At 36.3% G+C, this 14,943-nt stretch overlaps 1 protein-coding gene and 1 non-coding gene across 2 annotated transcripts in view; both read right to left on the bottom strand.

Moving 5' to 3' along the window:
• The window catches only part of LOC129928701 (uncharacterized), a 62,307-nt gene that overhangs the window by 25,831 nt on the left and 21,533 nt on the right, over window positions 1–14,943 (bottom strand). The gene's annotated exons all lie outside the window — the stretch shown is intronic.
• On the bottom strand, window positions 74–145 carry Trnag-ucc (transfer RNA glycine (anticodon UCC)). Its single transcript has one exon. It is a non-coding gene; the product is annotated as a tRNA-Gly (tRNA).

Genomic DNA, 14,943 nt, shown 5'->3' with positions numbered 1-14,943 from the left:
TTACGCGCCAAATATCTGTTAGTCTAATATTTTTATTTTGTAGTGAAGTTAAAAATAAATACGAAGAAAAAAATGCGTCAGCCGGGAATCGAACCCGGATCGATTGCTTGGAAGGCAACCATGCTAACCTTTACACCACCGACGCAGTTAATATAAAATCAGTTATTAATTTTGTGAATCAGATTAAAATGTCATGATTACCTGGGCCACTGTAAAGTTCACGTGCTAAGACACGTGACACCGTGGAGTCCGATAAACTTTGACCGCCCCAGCAAATAGCCAGTTAATCCGTGAACTAATCCCTCTGGATAAATCCATTAACAATCTCTTGCCAGATGTTTTTCTTTCGTGGCTCACTCTATTTCATATGCGGGGCATTAATTGGCTTTGTGCTCGTGTGACCGAATACACGTGTGAGTGTGTGTCTGTGTGTGTGTGTCTGTGTGTGTGTGTGTGCCGGTGGGCGTTCTTCTACACAAATTTTAAATAGTGCAAAATGGATTGGTTTCTTCCAGACCTGGTTGTATACTTATGAACAGATTCGATTAAATAGCATCTTACATTTTTAATGAGGAAGGAATGAAATAATACGTTCTTGGTGAAATGTGTCGAATACTCTCACACACTGAACGATACTAAAAATGTCGAATGCTGTGATATACTGAACGATCCTAAAAGTGTCCAATACTGTGATATACTGAACGATCCTAAAAGTGTCCAATACTGTGATATACTGAACGATCCTAAAAGTGTCCAATACTGTGACATACTGAACGATAGCTTGAGTATTTCGCAAGCTCTCCTAGTTCTAGTTCTGTGCGACCTGCATATTTTTCCACTAGTCATGAAGACAAAGTCGTTATTCTTCTACAAGTTATTTCCTCTACGTCGTGGTAAATAGCTGTCTCCCTTATTAAATAGCCTCCCGTGTTTGTTATTATTAATAGTGAATAGTTGTAAAAATGGTTTATTTTTATGAAAAAAACTACTTGCATAGTTAATTTAAAACAATTACATTTTTCGCTTTCGTAAAAGAAAAAGTAGCCGTTGCATCAGAACTTTGAATGGTCTAAAATATCATGAAGTCGGATTTTCAATATCTTTTCTATACGAGATCTAAATGGGACGGACGGACGGACAGACAAACCACACAAAACTAATAACGTCTTTTCCCCTTTCGAGGGCGCTAAAAAACACAAATCTAATTTTTTTTAAACCCAGAAAGACACAAAGATAAAACTACATTGCTGATTCCTTATGCTTCTATATATCTTCTTCCAATGTTCCCTATTACCATTATAGCGTTGAACGGCTTGCCTGAATCATTCAGGAAAAACAATGACTCAGCAGAAGATATGTCTCTAATTAACACATTGGGACGCAATTATCTTTTCTTTTAAATGAGCGTCTGTAATTTATACAATACAAAATAGTTAACATTTTTTTTTTAAATCACAGACGTAAGTTATGTAAATATCTATACAGCAAGGCAACAGTATTGAGAGTTTAAAAGTATCAGCAGCAACTTCAATAAATTTCAATTAACTAAGAACTACGAACAATAAATAATGAACTATGAACTATGATGAACTACGAACAATAAATAATGAACTATGAACTACGAACAATAAATAATGAACAATGAACTAGGAACTAGGAACAATAAATTGTGAACTAATGTAAATAATGAGCTGTAAAAATGTTTAAAGATCTCAGATGTTTCGCCCTGTCTTCCTTTGTAGCGTCCCGTGTAGACTTTTCAAGATGCTTCTGTTTTTCTATGGCTGGATGGGCATGAACCCAACTGAGGGCTGTGTGACCAGCACAGAGTTCTAGGGCGAAGTAATCTAACTGCCCCATACCCTCACTGGGAGCCATAAAGGATGGAGCTTTAGAACGTTGGCACTTTCCTATTTAGTAAATTTAGTATTTACTAACCTTTGAACTTAAGATATATATGGAACGCAGATAGACTATCCAAGGCAGGATCATCTATGGAACAACCAGATAGACCAATGTTAGTCAACAATCAAAAAGAGGAGTGGCTCAACCAATGGGCATCAGGAAACACAGGCAGACCCATGTACAAAAAGTGACTATGCTTAACAAACGGGACAGTATTAACTTCCTCCCCCGCATAGAGCAATCTACAATCTTCCAACTAAGAACAGGACACATACCTCTGTTAAATTATTATCTTAACAAAATAAATTCCACACAACTCCCCCTTTGTGGGCATTGCGCCAAACCTTATGAAACCGTAAACCATATCCTCTTTGAATGCCCCTTCCTAATCCACCTTAGGCAGAACCTACTACCACTCCTGCCCAACATAACCAACACCCTGTATGGCAGTGCTGAACAACTGAAGAGAACAGCACACTATTTTTCCTTGGCACAGTCTGCAAAAGAGCTGACAGCTCAGCAGCGAAAAGCTGGCTACAAGAAAAAGAAGAAGAATATGGAACGCCATTTGTGGACCAGGTTGCATTGTAATGCCAGTGCCAATTCTGACCACAGTCCATCCATTTTATTTCTATAATTATTATTATTAGCATTATTATTATAGAATTAGAACTTACTGTTAAAATGCGATTCATAATATGAGTTACGCAATGTGAGAGACTGACTGACCCCCAGGCTCAGGGGGCCGCTTTTTGTTCATAAATATTTGAAATTCAATTTAAAAAAGAAAAACAAAATTTAAAAAAAATGCATGTGTATTTCTATAAAGTACTATTACTGTATCATATTCCATATGTATTTCTATAAAGGACTATTATTGCATCATATTCCATATGTGTTGTTATTATCATTATTATATATATTAAACATAATATTTGTGTCTGCTACATAAGGAGTTATTTCCTCATTTACGAGAGATGTATGAACGTATGAAGTATTCATCCTGACAACGCCTACAATAGAAGTTTATAAAATGAACCCAATGTCACCACGCCTACATCCAAAATTCAACCCAGTGACATTTATGGTGTCAGAAGTGCCAGCGACATTTTATGGTGTCAGAAGTGCCAGCGACATTTTATGGTGTATGAAAATTCACACCAGTGACAGCATGCAATCAAAGCGACAGCGACATTTTATGGTGTCTGAAGTGCCAGCGACATTTTATGGTGTCTTAAGTGCCAGCGACATTTTATTGTGTCTGAAAATTCACACCAGGGACAGCATGCAATCAAAGTTTGGTTTAAAACACGTTCTTAGCATGTATTCAAGAGCAAGGCCCACTTTGCCGACCCCTGCCTCTAGTGTAATCTGTGATGTGCTTGCACTAGACTCTAAGGAGACAATTTCACTAGAGACAAAAACGAATGTCAACGATGAAATAACTTTGAGTAAATCAGTAATCGTAGAATCCGGTGGTTGTTGAGTCGATTCGATCCCAGGCAAGTAATTACTGCCTTGAGTCTCGTCTGCTGCTGAAAGGTCATCACTTGTCGATAAAAAATCTTCGGATGAAAAAAAAATGTTTACAAAGAACATGGTCATTGTTAGATAACATCGCGTCTATTCAGGCGCAAGAATATTGATCCTGGATTATTTGTGGTCAGGGCGAAAGGATATGGAGAAATGATTGTGGTATTTGTCAGCCCATGCTAAAACTAAGGAACGAATTTTTATACTGGTGATCGTTTTCAATTTTTGGTTTACATGTTTCAGATGTTACTTCAGGAATGAAATTAATGAAATCTCCCTCAGGACGAGTAGGGATGGCTGGCAGCGGGCAGAATCAAAACGACGTCCAGTGTGTAAAAGTAATTTTTGTCTGCTTTCGTTCAGCCAATCATCACTCAGCAACTCAATGGAAAACAAACTCATTGCAGCAGCAACTCACTTTAATAAGAAACTGCACGCCTTGCTAAAGATCTTAGGTTTGCGTGTTTCTAACACATTACACATTCAAATAGAACACATTCTTTTGTACGTCCTTTCAGCACTAAGCTTTCAGCAACTAGTTAGTAAGGCTTTGAATGGGCCTTCTTAATTATCTTATCTTATAAGATAACGACGTTACTTAAAAAAAAGATGATTACATCCTACAGGTGTCCCTAGGTCAATCTAGTTATGCATGTTAATCGATGACTTAAACTCTGCCAAGTCACTGGTTTTCCTGGCTGACTCAGGCAACCCATTCCATGCCTTAATAGAAGGTCTACTAGAGAGGAGGAGTATTTGTACAAATTTGTCCTGGCATATGGAGTAAGCAGTGTGCCTTTATCTTTTTTGTCTTTCTGAGTATTTTTTAAGGTTTTGTCTTTTTATTTGAAGATTATGGTTCAGTTTTTTATGTATAATTGCTATTTTACTTTTTAGTTTTCTATCCTAAAGGGTCTCTAAAATCTAATGATTTTACTAAAAGTGTTACTCTTATCAATTGTGAATTCTCGTTTGTTATGAATCTCACTGCTCTATTTTGTGTCTGTTCCAGTGTCTTAACGTATTCTTGAATTGAGGGGTCCCAAACAGAGGATGCATATTCTATTATTGGCCTAACGAAGGTTAAATAACATTTTAGTTTTATGTTCTTATTTAATTTGAAAAAAAAATCTTTTAATAAACCCTAATGCTTTGTTTGATTTTTTAATAATTTCATCAACATGGGGATTCCATGATAGTTTTTCATCTATTATAACACCTAGGTCAATTAGGTCGCACTTGTATGTCTGACATCAATACTTGTACCACACGACCAGAATATGGTCGTCACCTTTAATAAGTGATTTTAAAATAAACTCATTAAATAGTCAACTAATCGAAGTTCAAATTTACATATCAGCAAGGTTAAGCATGGGTATAAGCTTCAACTTTATGGCAGCCAGGTGATGTGGTATGCGCTGTAGCCTGTGGTCACGATGGTTGGACTGTGGTCAAATTTGGCCCAGATCTAGGACGTAATAATCTTTATCTATAAAAAGTAAAAAGTTTCTCTTCAGACCTTGTGATCTATGGGGCAGATAATGTTAAAGTCATCTGTTTCTTGGCCAAAGGTTAAAGAGCAGGGTGTCATGTGGTCAGAACAACGACCAACCGCCTTTATTTTTCTCCAACTAACGTCATCAGAGCTGGGTGAGCTCAGAGGCGCCCTAAAGATACCAAAATTAAAAATCTGATTTATCATCAAGAGTCGAACCCGGTACCCCTCGGTTCGGAAGCCAAGAGCTTTACTACCCAACCACCTTTTCTCTGTTTCTCGGAAATTTTTAAAGAAGAGAGTAATAGTAATTGTTGAGAGGTTAAGCTTGTGGAAAGGGGACGTCATCTATTAGAGTAATTCTCAGCATGTTTGTTTCTGATACGGTGCCCTTTATTGACTAGTAGAATTCACTTGTCCTAGCAGGGCCTAATTATTTAACAAGGAAAACTTTTAAAATATGCTTAAGAAAAGAACCGCACACTTATTGATCATACTGCAAAATGTAGTTCCCTCTTTCTACATAAAAATAAATTAATTATTACCACTTATTTATTAAGAGGTTAGCTTTTGATGGATTCATGTATTGTCTTCAAAAATTAATAATTGTCCGAATTTTAACTTAATCCTAGAATTGAAAGTGGTAGAAATTATGTATACAAAATGTGTACTAGACATAAGATCAGACAGTGTGAATATTATGAAGTAAATTCCTTCTTTATTTCCAAATAATATAGTGATTGAAACATTTTCTATTTGTGAAAAAAAAAAGTCCAGAATGGGGATCGAACATATGATATCAACTTAACTAGCCAGCTAGAAAAATAACTAAACAAATAATTGGATTCTTTTTACTTATAGTTTTGACCATGTTTCGACAAGACAGAAAATTTTAACTAATATTAAGAATTAAAAAAAAAGGTGTTTAAATAACGAAACAATTTAATGTATTTCTCTGTTTAAGATTTCGGTTGCCCTTTCCCGACATAATTATGAAGTGGCTAGATACAACGAAGGCCTACATTTAGGCATAAGTAGACACAGTCATATAGCTTTTTTTTAAAAAACATCATTTAAAAAGGACTTAACAAACTCAATATGTAATCTATAGCTCCTTTGGGGGATGTGGGTGGTGACAGTCCGTGAGAAAGTTTCCTCATTTCCTTAATTAATTCCAGCAGCTAGGAACGTAATCCCTTTGGACTAATTATTTCTAAATTAAATCAATATTTGTATTACAATTGTATTACAATTGAATTAATTCATAATGTTTATTTTTTTAAACGAATATATCTATCTATCTATCTATCTATCTATCTATCTATCTATCTATCTATCTATCTATCTATCTATCTATCTATCTATCTATCTATCTATCTATCTATCTATCTATCTATCTATCTATCTATCTATCTATCTATCTATCTATCTATCTATCTATCTATCTATCTATCTATCTATCTATCTATCTATCTATCTATCTATCTATCTATCTATCTATCTATCTATCTATCTATCTATCTATCTATCTATCTATCTATCTATCTATCTATCTATCTATCTATCTATCTATCTATCTATCTATCTATCTATCTATCTATCTATCTATCTATCTATCTATCTATCTATCTATCTATCTATCTATCTATCTATCTATCTATCTATCTATCTATCTATCTATCTATCTATCTATCTATCTATCTATCTATCTATCTATCTATCTATCTATCTATATATATATATATATATATATATATATATATATATATATATATATATATATATTCGACAAAGAAATGCATAGCTGTCCTCGTTGACCAGGAAAGGAAATGCGATTTAAAACATAAACACTAGAAAACAAATCAATAAAAACTCTTATTTTCCTGCTATAATGCCTGCAGATGGTTTGTAGTTTGTTATTGGTCAATTCTTGTGAATACTATTCAAATGTGTGGGTTTGTTAGTAACGTAATGTAAGATAGAGACTATAACCTGCAAGGGTCGCCTAAGAGTTCATGTGTTACACTAACATCTATTTATTGTAATAATTTGTTGATGAAATAGTTGAAATAATAATTTGTTATGCGTTTTTCCTCTACATCCTCTGTTAACATTTGTTTACCTTTATATGTTTAATCTCCTGTTGACCTAATTGAAACCAGATATGCAAAAATACGTTAAAAAAACAAAGCTTATCTAAGGGAAAAAGCTCCACACTTACAACTATATCCATCAATAATGTAGAACTTATTTCCCTTATTCGATATCAAACCAAAAAATATTTTATATATAACTTACATAATCATTCATTGACTAGTTGGTTAATTTTTTAAATTGATTCCTGTTTTGTTTTGGTACAATTAAGAATTGCTTAAAATTTCAACTTCATCCGAGAACAAGTTTGAGAGAAATATCGTTATAAACTTTGTACCAGACAGACAGACAGAGTGAGTTGATATAAGCTTTGTACCAGACAGACAGATAGAGTGTGTTGATATAAACTTTGTACCAGACAGACAGATAGAGTGAGTTGATATAAGCTTTGTACCAGACAGACAGATTGAGTGAGTTGATAGAAGCTTTGTACCAGACAGACAGATTGAGTGAGTCGATATAAGCTTTGTACCAGACAGACAGATTGAGTGAGTTGATATAAGCTTTGTACCAGACAGACAGACAGAGTGAGTTGATATAAGCTTTGTACCAGACAGACAGATTGAGTGAGTTGATATAAGCTTTGTACCAGACAGACAGACAGAGTGAGTTGATATAAGCTTTGTACCAGACAGACAGATTGAGTGAGTTGATATAAGCTTTGTACCAGACAGACAGACAGAGTGAGTTGATATAAGCTTTGTACCAGACAGACAGATAGAGTGAGTTGATATAAGCTTTGTACCAGACAGACAGACAGAGTGAGTTGATATAAGCTTTGTACCAGACAGACAGATTGAGTGAGTTGATATAAGCTTTGTACCAGACAGACAGATAGAGTGAGTTAATATAAGCTATGAAACTATAGGGAGCGATTTGGCAGGGTGGTTAAGCCCTTGTTTGTTTTGTAAAATGTTTGACATGTTTCGGAAGTTCCTATAGTGTTGAAGATGACCTACGGGATCTCTAGTTTCAATCCCTTTGAAGACTTAGATTTTAAATTTGGAGTTTTTAGAAACCCTCAGATTCACCCAACTCTAATCTGACATGAGTTTTGAAAGAAAAGGCGGTAGTTTGTCGTCCGTAGAAACAGATGAGCTTTATATCATCTGCTTTCATTGACTGCAAGGTCTTAAAGGGGTACCTTGACCTTTTTAAAATGTTGTAACCTTCAAAAGGTCACTGGGAGACAAGTTGAGGCAATATTTGGAAACATAAAGGAACATGTAAGAAAATATAAAGAAGAAAATTGGAGAGAGATTTCTAAACCAATAGACAATAAAGTCATAGGGAAAGATCACTATTGCCAACTGCAAAAAAAACAACAACAACACACATACAAGAAAAACACACAAAAAACCCACACACTATTTTGTTGTACAGACAATCGAACTTACAAAATTGATTGTGCTACATTCTTCTTAACTAGTTTGCTTATCAACCATTCCTACATTCATTGTGTACAAGAGAAAGCTAAAAGGCTGTCTATTTTAAGATATCCGCCACAGATGGGAATCTCGACTGTTGCTAAGTTGTGCAGTCTGTGGATTGGGAAAGCTGACACGTAATTATTTGCTTTCTTATGCAATGTAGCAATAAGAGTTGGCAGATTTTATTCTATTACGTCTTACATGTACAAGACCCGGGGCGCATTGTCTTTGTCTCTGTCTTTCAATGGCATAGCGTGATTCTTTGTCACTTTGGGCAGTTTCAATGTCAATGCCTATTTGTTATGTTGGGGCAACTCAAGATAGTTTTAGATAGTTTCGTGATGATAATATATAGCTTTAAAGCCTTTGTAGTTTAAACAGTTTTTCTCTTAAATGTATTTAACGTCTCATTTTATGCAAAATGACATAAACAAAATTATTGTAACAAATGAAACCAACAAAAAAGTTATAATTTTGATCATTTAAGTAACACAATCCACGCCACGATTCTAAGTAGGGTGCGAAATAACAACAAATAAAAAGACTATAAGGTTTTCCACTGTTTTTAGAAATGCTCCTCAACCTATGCAACTCTTGTCCTTGACATGCGGCTCTGATAGTGGATCCGACCGAACAGTTATCAGTGACAGGATAAGGGGCAAAGGCAAGCAACTGGCAGGAGGCTTTTTTTTTTACCCACAAAGGAAAACCCTGTGTCCAAACATCCATTGCCCTGCAGCTCTACCCAAATACGAGAAGGATTCAGGAGTCGAACCTGAGGAAAAATAACGAGCTGGTGACGTTCTAAATCAGCTTGTAGCTCAGAGTGCTATACCCAGACAAAAACCTTCGACTACGCTGATCCACAACTGTATTGGCAACGGCTGTGTGGAGAAAAAGGAACTTCTGCGTGGGCGACATCGTTCCTAATATAACGTATGACCAGGCTTTCATTTCGTTACCACAAGTCACAACGAGGTTACTATGCGACTGAATGAGGTCAAACAACATACATTCTTATGCGTATTGGAAAGTGCGTAATTTCATCCAATGGAAACGGAGTATCAAGAAATCATGAGAAGCATTATGTACAACACAGCAATAATATATGCACAAATATTTCATCTTCTTTATAAACCCTCCAAGTGGAGAGGAGAAAAAAAAAGAGGGAGGATCAACTATTTGTTGCCTGTCTTTAACTTTGAAAACGTTTGGTTTCAAAACGTGTTATTTTCCCCTTGCGTTGAATATCTCATATACCCTGAAAAAACATTATTGCGTCCCTTTACTCCCTTCCATTAAAAAACAAAACAAAACAAAAACACATCTTGATCATAATTTACCTTGATTCACATTTCTCTTACTAAAGTGGTGCAAGTAGTGAGCATGTCGAGGTCGACCCAGGTAAAAAAAGGAATCCAATACTCGTGGGGACACTGGATTTTTTTTTTCCTTGGACACCTAAATGCTTCGAAGCCTACCCTCATAGATTATTGAGTGGCCCAGGGAGTTACTGGTCCTAGAAATCTTTTGAGAACCTAATCGTTTGGTAAGAGGCCTGATCTGCAAAGCGCGGAGCAGTTCATTTCTAGCATATTACTTATGTAAACAAAAAAATAAATAAAGATCCTCTTTCAGATCTCTAGGGCAGACGATGTAAAGCTCATTTGTTTCTTTGGCCAACGGTTAACGAGCAGGGTGTCATGTGGCCAGCACAACGACCAACCTGCTTTACTTTTCCCAGCTATAGTCAGGTACCCATTAGAGTTGGGTGAACTCAGGGGCGCAGTAAAAATCCCGAGGTTCCAAATCCCAGTCTCCACCGAGATTCGAAATCAGCACCCCAGTTTCGAATCGAAGCCAAGAGCCTAATTTAACACTCAGCCACCGCGCCCCTAGTTATGTGAACCCTCCCTAAAAATAATTGTTATTAAAATCTGAGTTCCAAATGTTTAGAACCACTGGGACATTTCCATTTAGTGAGAGTTCCAAATGTTTAGAACCACTGGGACATTTCCATTTAGTGAGAGACATCTGTTGTCTAACATCCGGTATGTTGCTGCACAGTGGTCCCTGGGGCTCTGGAAGTTAGACAGGAGGACATTCATCAAAGTTCATGTAGCGACTGGCCACTAATTATGCTGCCCAGTGTAGTGTAAGTAGAGGTACAGACTACTTTATCCATTGGTTGAACTTTAAGATACATTTGTATCAAGATACGAAGTTAGATTTTTGTAAACACAGTTTTACATAATTGTAATACTCAGATGGAGCATGAAATCAAAATAACTAAGCTTGAAAAAAATCAATATTGTGAAATAGTCATAGAGCTTCCGACTTCCTTACATATTTTGTAGGTATAACAGGCTAGCACAAGTGAACGATATCTTTGAAGTGGTGCAGTGGTTAATATGTATTAGTGTGTCGATCATACAGTATTAATGTGTTTGTCATTCTGTATATGTGTGTCGTCCACTCTGTATTAGTGTGTCGTCCACTCTGTATAAGTGTGTCGTCCAATCTGTATTATTGTTTCGTCCACTCTGTATAAGTGTGTCGTCCACTATGTATTAGTGTGTCGTCCACTCTGTATTTGTGTGTCGTCCATTCTGTATAAGTGTGTCGTCCACTCTGTATTAGTGTGTCGTCCATTCTGTATAAGTGTGTCGTCCACTCTGTATTAGTGTGTAGTCCACTATGTATTAGTTTGTCGTCCACTATGTATTAGTTTGTCGTCCACTCTGTATTAGTTTGTCGTCCACTATGTATTAGTTTGTCGTCCACTATGTATTAGTTTGTCGTCCACTATGTATTAGTTTGTCGTCCACTATGTATTAGTTTTTCGTCCACTCTGTATTAGTTTGTCGTCCACTATGTATTAGTGTGTAATCCACTATGTATTAGTTTGTCGTCCACTCTGTATTAGTTTGTCGTCCACTCTGTATTAGTTTGTCGTCCACTATGTATTAGTTTGTCGTCCACTCTGTATTAGTTTGTCGTCCACTCTGTATTAGTTTGTCGTCCACTCTGTATTAGTTTGTCGTCCACTATGTATTAGTTTGTCGTCCACTCTGTATTAGTTTGTCGTCCACTATGTATTAGTGTGTAATCCACTATGTATTAGTTTTTCGTCCACTCTGTATTAGTTTGTCGTCCACTATGTATTAGTGTGTAATCCACTATGTATTAGTTTGTCGTCCACTATGTATTAGTTTGTCGTCCACTCTGTATTAGTTTGTCGTCCACTCTGTATTAGTTTGTCGTCCACTCTGTATTAGTTTGTCGTCCACTATGTATTAGTTTGTCGTCCACTATGTATTAGTGTGTAGTCCACTATGTATTAGTTTGTCGTCCACTATGTATTAGTTTGTCGTCCACTATGTATTAGTTTGTCGTCCACTATGTATTAGTGTGTAGTCCACTATGTATTAGTTTGTCGTCCACTATGTATTAGTTTGTCGTCCACTCTGTATTAGTTTGTCGTCCACTATGTATTAGTGTGTAGTCCACTATGTATTAGTTTGTCGTCCACTATGTATTAGTTTGTCGTCCACTCTGTATTAGTTTGTCGTCCACTCTGTATTAGTTTGTCGTCCACTATGTATTAGTTTGTCGTCCACTATGTATTAGTGTGTAGTCCACTATGTATTAGTTTGTCGTCCACTATGTATTAGTTTGTCGTCCACTATGTATTAGTTTGTCGTCCACTATGTATTAGTGTGTAGTCCACTATGTATTAGTTTGTCGTCCACTATGTATTAGTTTGTCGTCCACTCTGTATTAGTTTGTCGTCCACTATGTATTAGTGTGTCGTCCACTATGTATTAGTTTGTCGTCCACTATGTATTAGTTTGTCGTCCACTATGTATTAGTTTGTCGTCCACTATGTATTAGTGTGTAGTCCACTATGTATTAGTTTGTCGTCCACTATGTATTAGTTTGTCGTCCACTCTGTATTAGTTTGTCGTCCACTATGTATTAGTGTGTAGTCCACTATGTATTAGTTTGTCGTCCACTATGTATTAGTTTGTCGTCCACTCTGTATTAGTTTGTCGTCCACTATGTATTAGTTTGTCGTCCACTATGTATTAGTTTGTCGTCCACTATGTATTAGTTTGTCGTCCACTATGTATTAGTGTGTAGTCCACTATGTATTAGTTTGTCGTCCACTATGTATTAGTTTGTCGTCCACTCTGTATTAGTTTGTCGTCCACTCTGTATTAGTTTGTCGTCCACTATGTATTAGTTTGTCGTCCACTATGTATTAGTGTGTAGTCCACTATGTATTAGTTTGTCGTCCACTATGTATTAGTGTGTAGTCCACTATGTATTAGTGTGTAGTCCACTATGTATTAGTTTGTCGTCCACTAGGTATTAGTTTGTCGTCCACTAGGTATTAGTTTGTCGTCCACTATGTATTAGTTTGTCGTCCACTCTGTATTAGTTTGTCGTCCACTATGTATTAGTTTGTAGTCCACTATGTATTAGTTTGTCGTCCACTATGTATTAGTTTGTCGTCCACTATGTATTAGTTTGTCGTCCACTCTGTATTAGTTTGTCGTCCACTCTGTATTAGTTTGTCGTCCACTATGTATTAGTTTGTCGTCCACTATGTATTAGTGTGTAGTCCACTATGTATTAGTTTGTCGTCCACTATGTATTAGTGTGTAGTCCACTATGTATTAGTTTGTCGTCCACTATGTATTAGTTTGTCGTCCACTCTGTATTAGTTTGTCGTCCACTATGTATTAGTTTGTCGTCCACTATGTATTAGTTTGTCGTCCACTATGTATCAGTGTGTAGTCCACTATGTATTAGTTTGTCGTCCACTATGTATTAGTGTGTAGTCCACTATGTATTAGTGTGTAGTCCACTATGTATTAGTTTGTCGTCCACTAGGTATTAGTTTGTCGTCCACTATGTATTAGTTTGTCGTCCACTATGTATTAGTGTGTAGTCCACTATGTATTAGTGTGTAGTCCACTATGTATTAGTTTGTCGTCCACTATGTATTAGTTTGTCGTCCACTCTGTATTAGTTTGTCGTCCACTATGTATTAGTTTGTCGTCCACTATGTATTAGTGTGTAGTCCACTATGTATTAGTTTGTCGTCCACTATGTATTAGTTTGTAGTCCACTATGTATTAGTTTGTCGTCCACTATGTATTAGTTTGTCGTCCACTCTGTATTAGTTTGTCGTCCACTATGTATTAGTTTGTCGTCCACTATGTATTAGTTTGTCGTCCACTATGTATTAGTTTGTCGTCCACTATGTATTAGTTTGTCGTCCACTATGTATTAGTTTGTCGTCCACTATGTATTAGTTTGTCGTCCACTATGTATTAGTGTGTAGTCCACTATGTATTAGTGTGTAGTCCACTATGTATTAGTTTGTAGTCCACTATGTATTAGTGTGTAGTCCACTATGTATTAGTTTGTCGTCCACTATGTATTAGTTTGTCGTCCACTCTGTATTAGTTTGTCGTCCACTATGTATTAGTTTGTCGTCCACTATGTATTAGTTTGTCGTCCACTATGTATTAGTTTGTCGTCCACTCTGTATTAGTTTGTCGTCCACTATGTATTAGTTTGTCGTCCACTATGTATTAGTTTGTCGTCCACTCTGTATTAGTTTGTCGTCCACTATGTATTAGTTTGTCGTCCACTATGTATTAGTGTGTAGTCCACTATGTATTAGTTTGTCGTCCACTATGTATTAGTTTGTAGTCCACTATGTATTAGTTTGTAGTCCACTAGGTATTAGTTTGTCGTCCACTATGTATTAGTTTGTCGTCCACTCTGTATTAGTTTGTCGTCCACTATGTATTAGTTTGTCGTCCACTATGTATTAGTTTGTCGTCCACTATGTATTAGTTTGTCGTCCACTATGTATTAGTTTGTCGTCCACTATGTATTAGTTTGTCGTCCACTATGTATTAGTTTGTCGTCCACTATGTATTAGTTTGTCGTCCACTATGTATTAGTTTGTCGTCCACTATGTATTAGTTTGTCGTCCACTATGTATTAGTTTGTCGTCCACTATGTATTAGTGTGTCGTCCACTATGTATTAGTTTGTCGTCCACTATGTATTAGTTTGTCGTCCACTATGTATTAGTTTGTCGTCCACTATGTATTAGTTTGTCGTCCACTATGTATTAGTTTGTCGTCCACTATGTATTAGTGTGTAGTCCACTATGTATTAGTGTGTAGTCCACTATGTATTAGTTTGTAGTCCACTATGTATTAGTGTGTAGTCCACTATGTATTAGTTTGTCGTCCACTATGTATTAGTTTGTCGTCCACTCTGTATTAGTTTGTCGTCCACTATGTATTAGTTTGTCGTCCACTATGTATTAGTTTGTCGTCCACTATGTATTAGTTTGTCGTCCACTCTGTATTTGTGTGTCGTCCACTATGTATTAGTT

Source organism: Biomphalaria glabrata, chromosome 10 (assembly GCF_947242115.1).
Source record: "Biomphalaria glabrata chromosome 10, xgBioGlab47.1, whole genome shotgun sequence".
Classification (NCBI taxonomy): Eukaryota; Metazoa; Mollusca; class Gastropoda; family Planorbidae; genus Biomphalaria; species Biomphalaria glabrata.
Note: the sequence above shows the minus strand (reverse complement) of the source record. Positions and strands in the feature narration are given on the sequence as shown.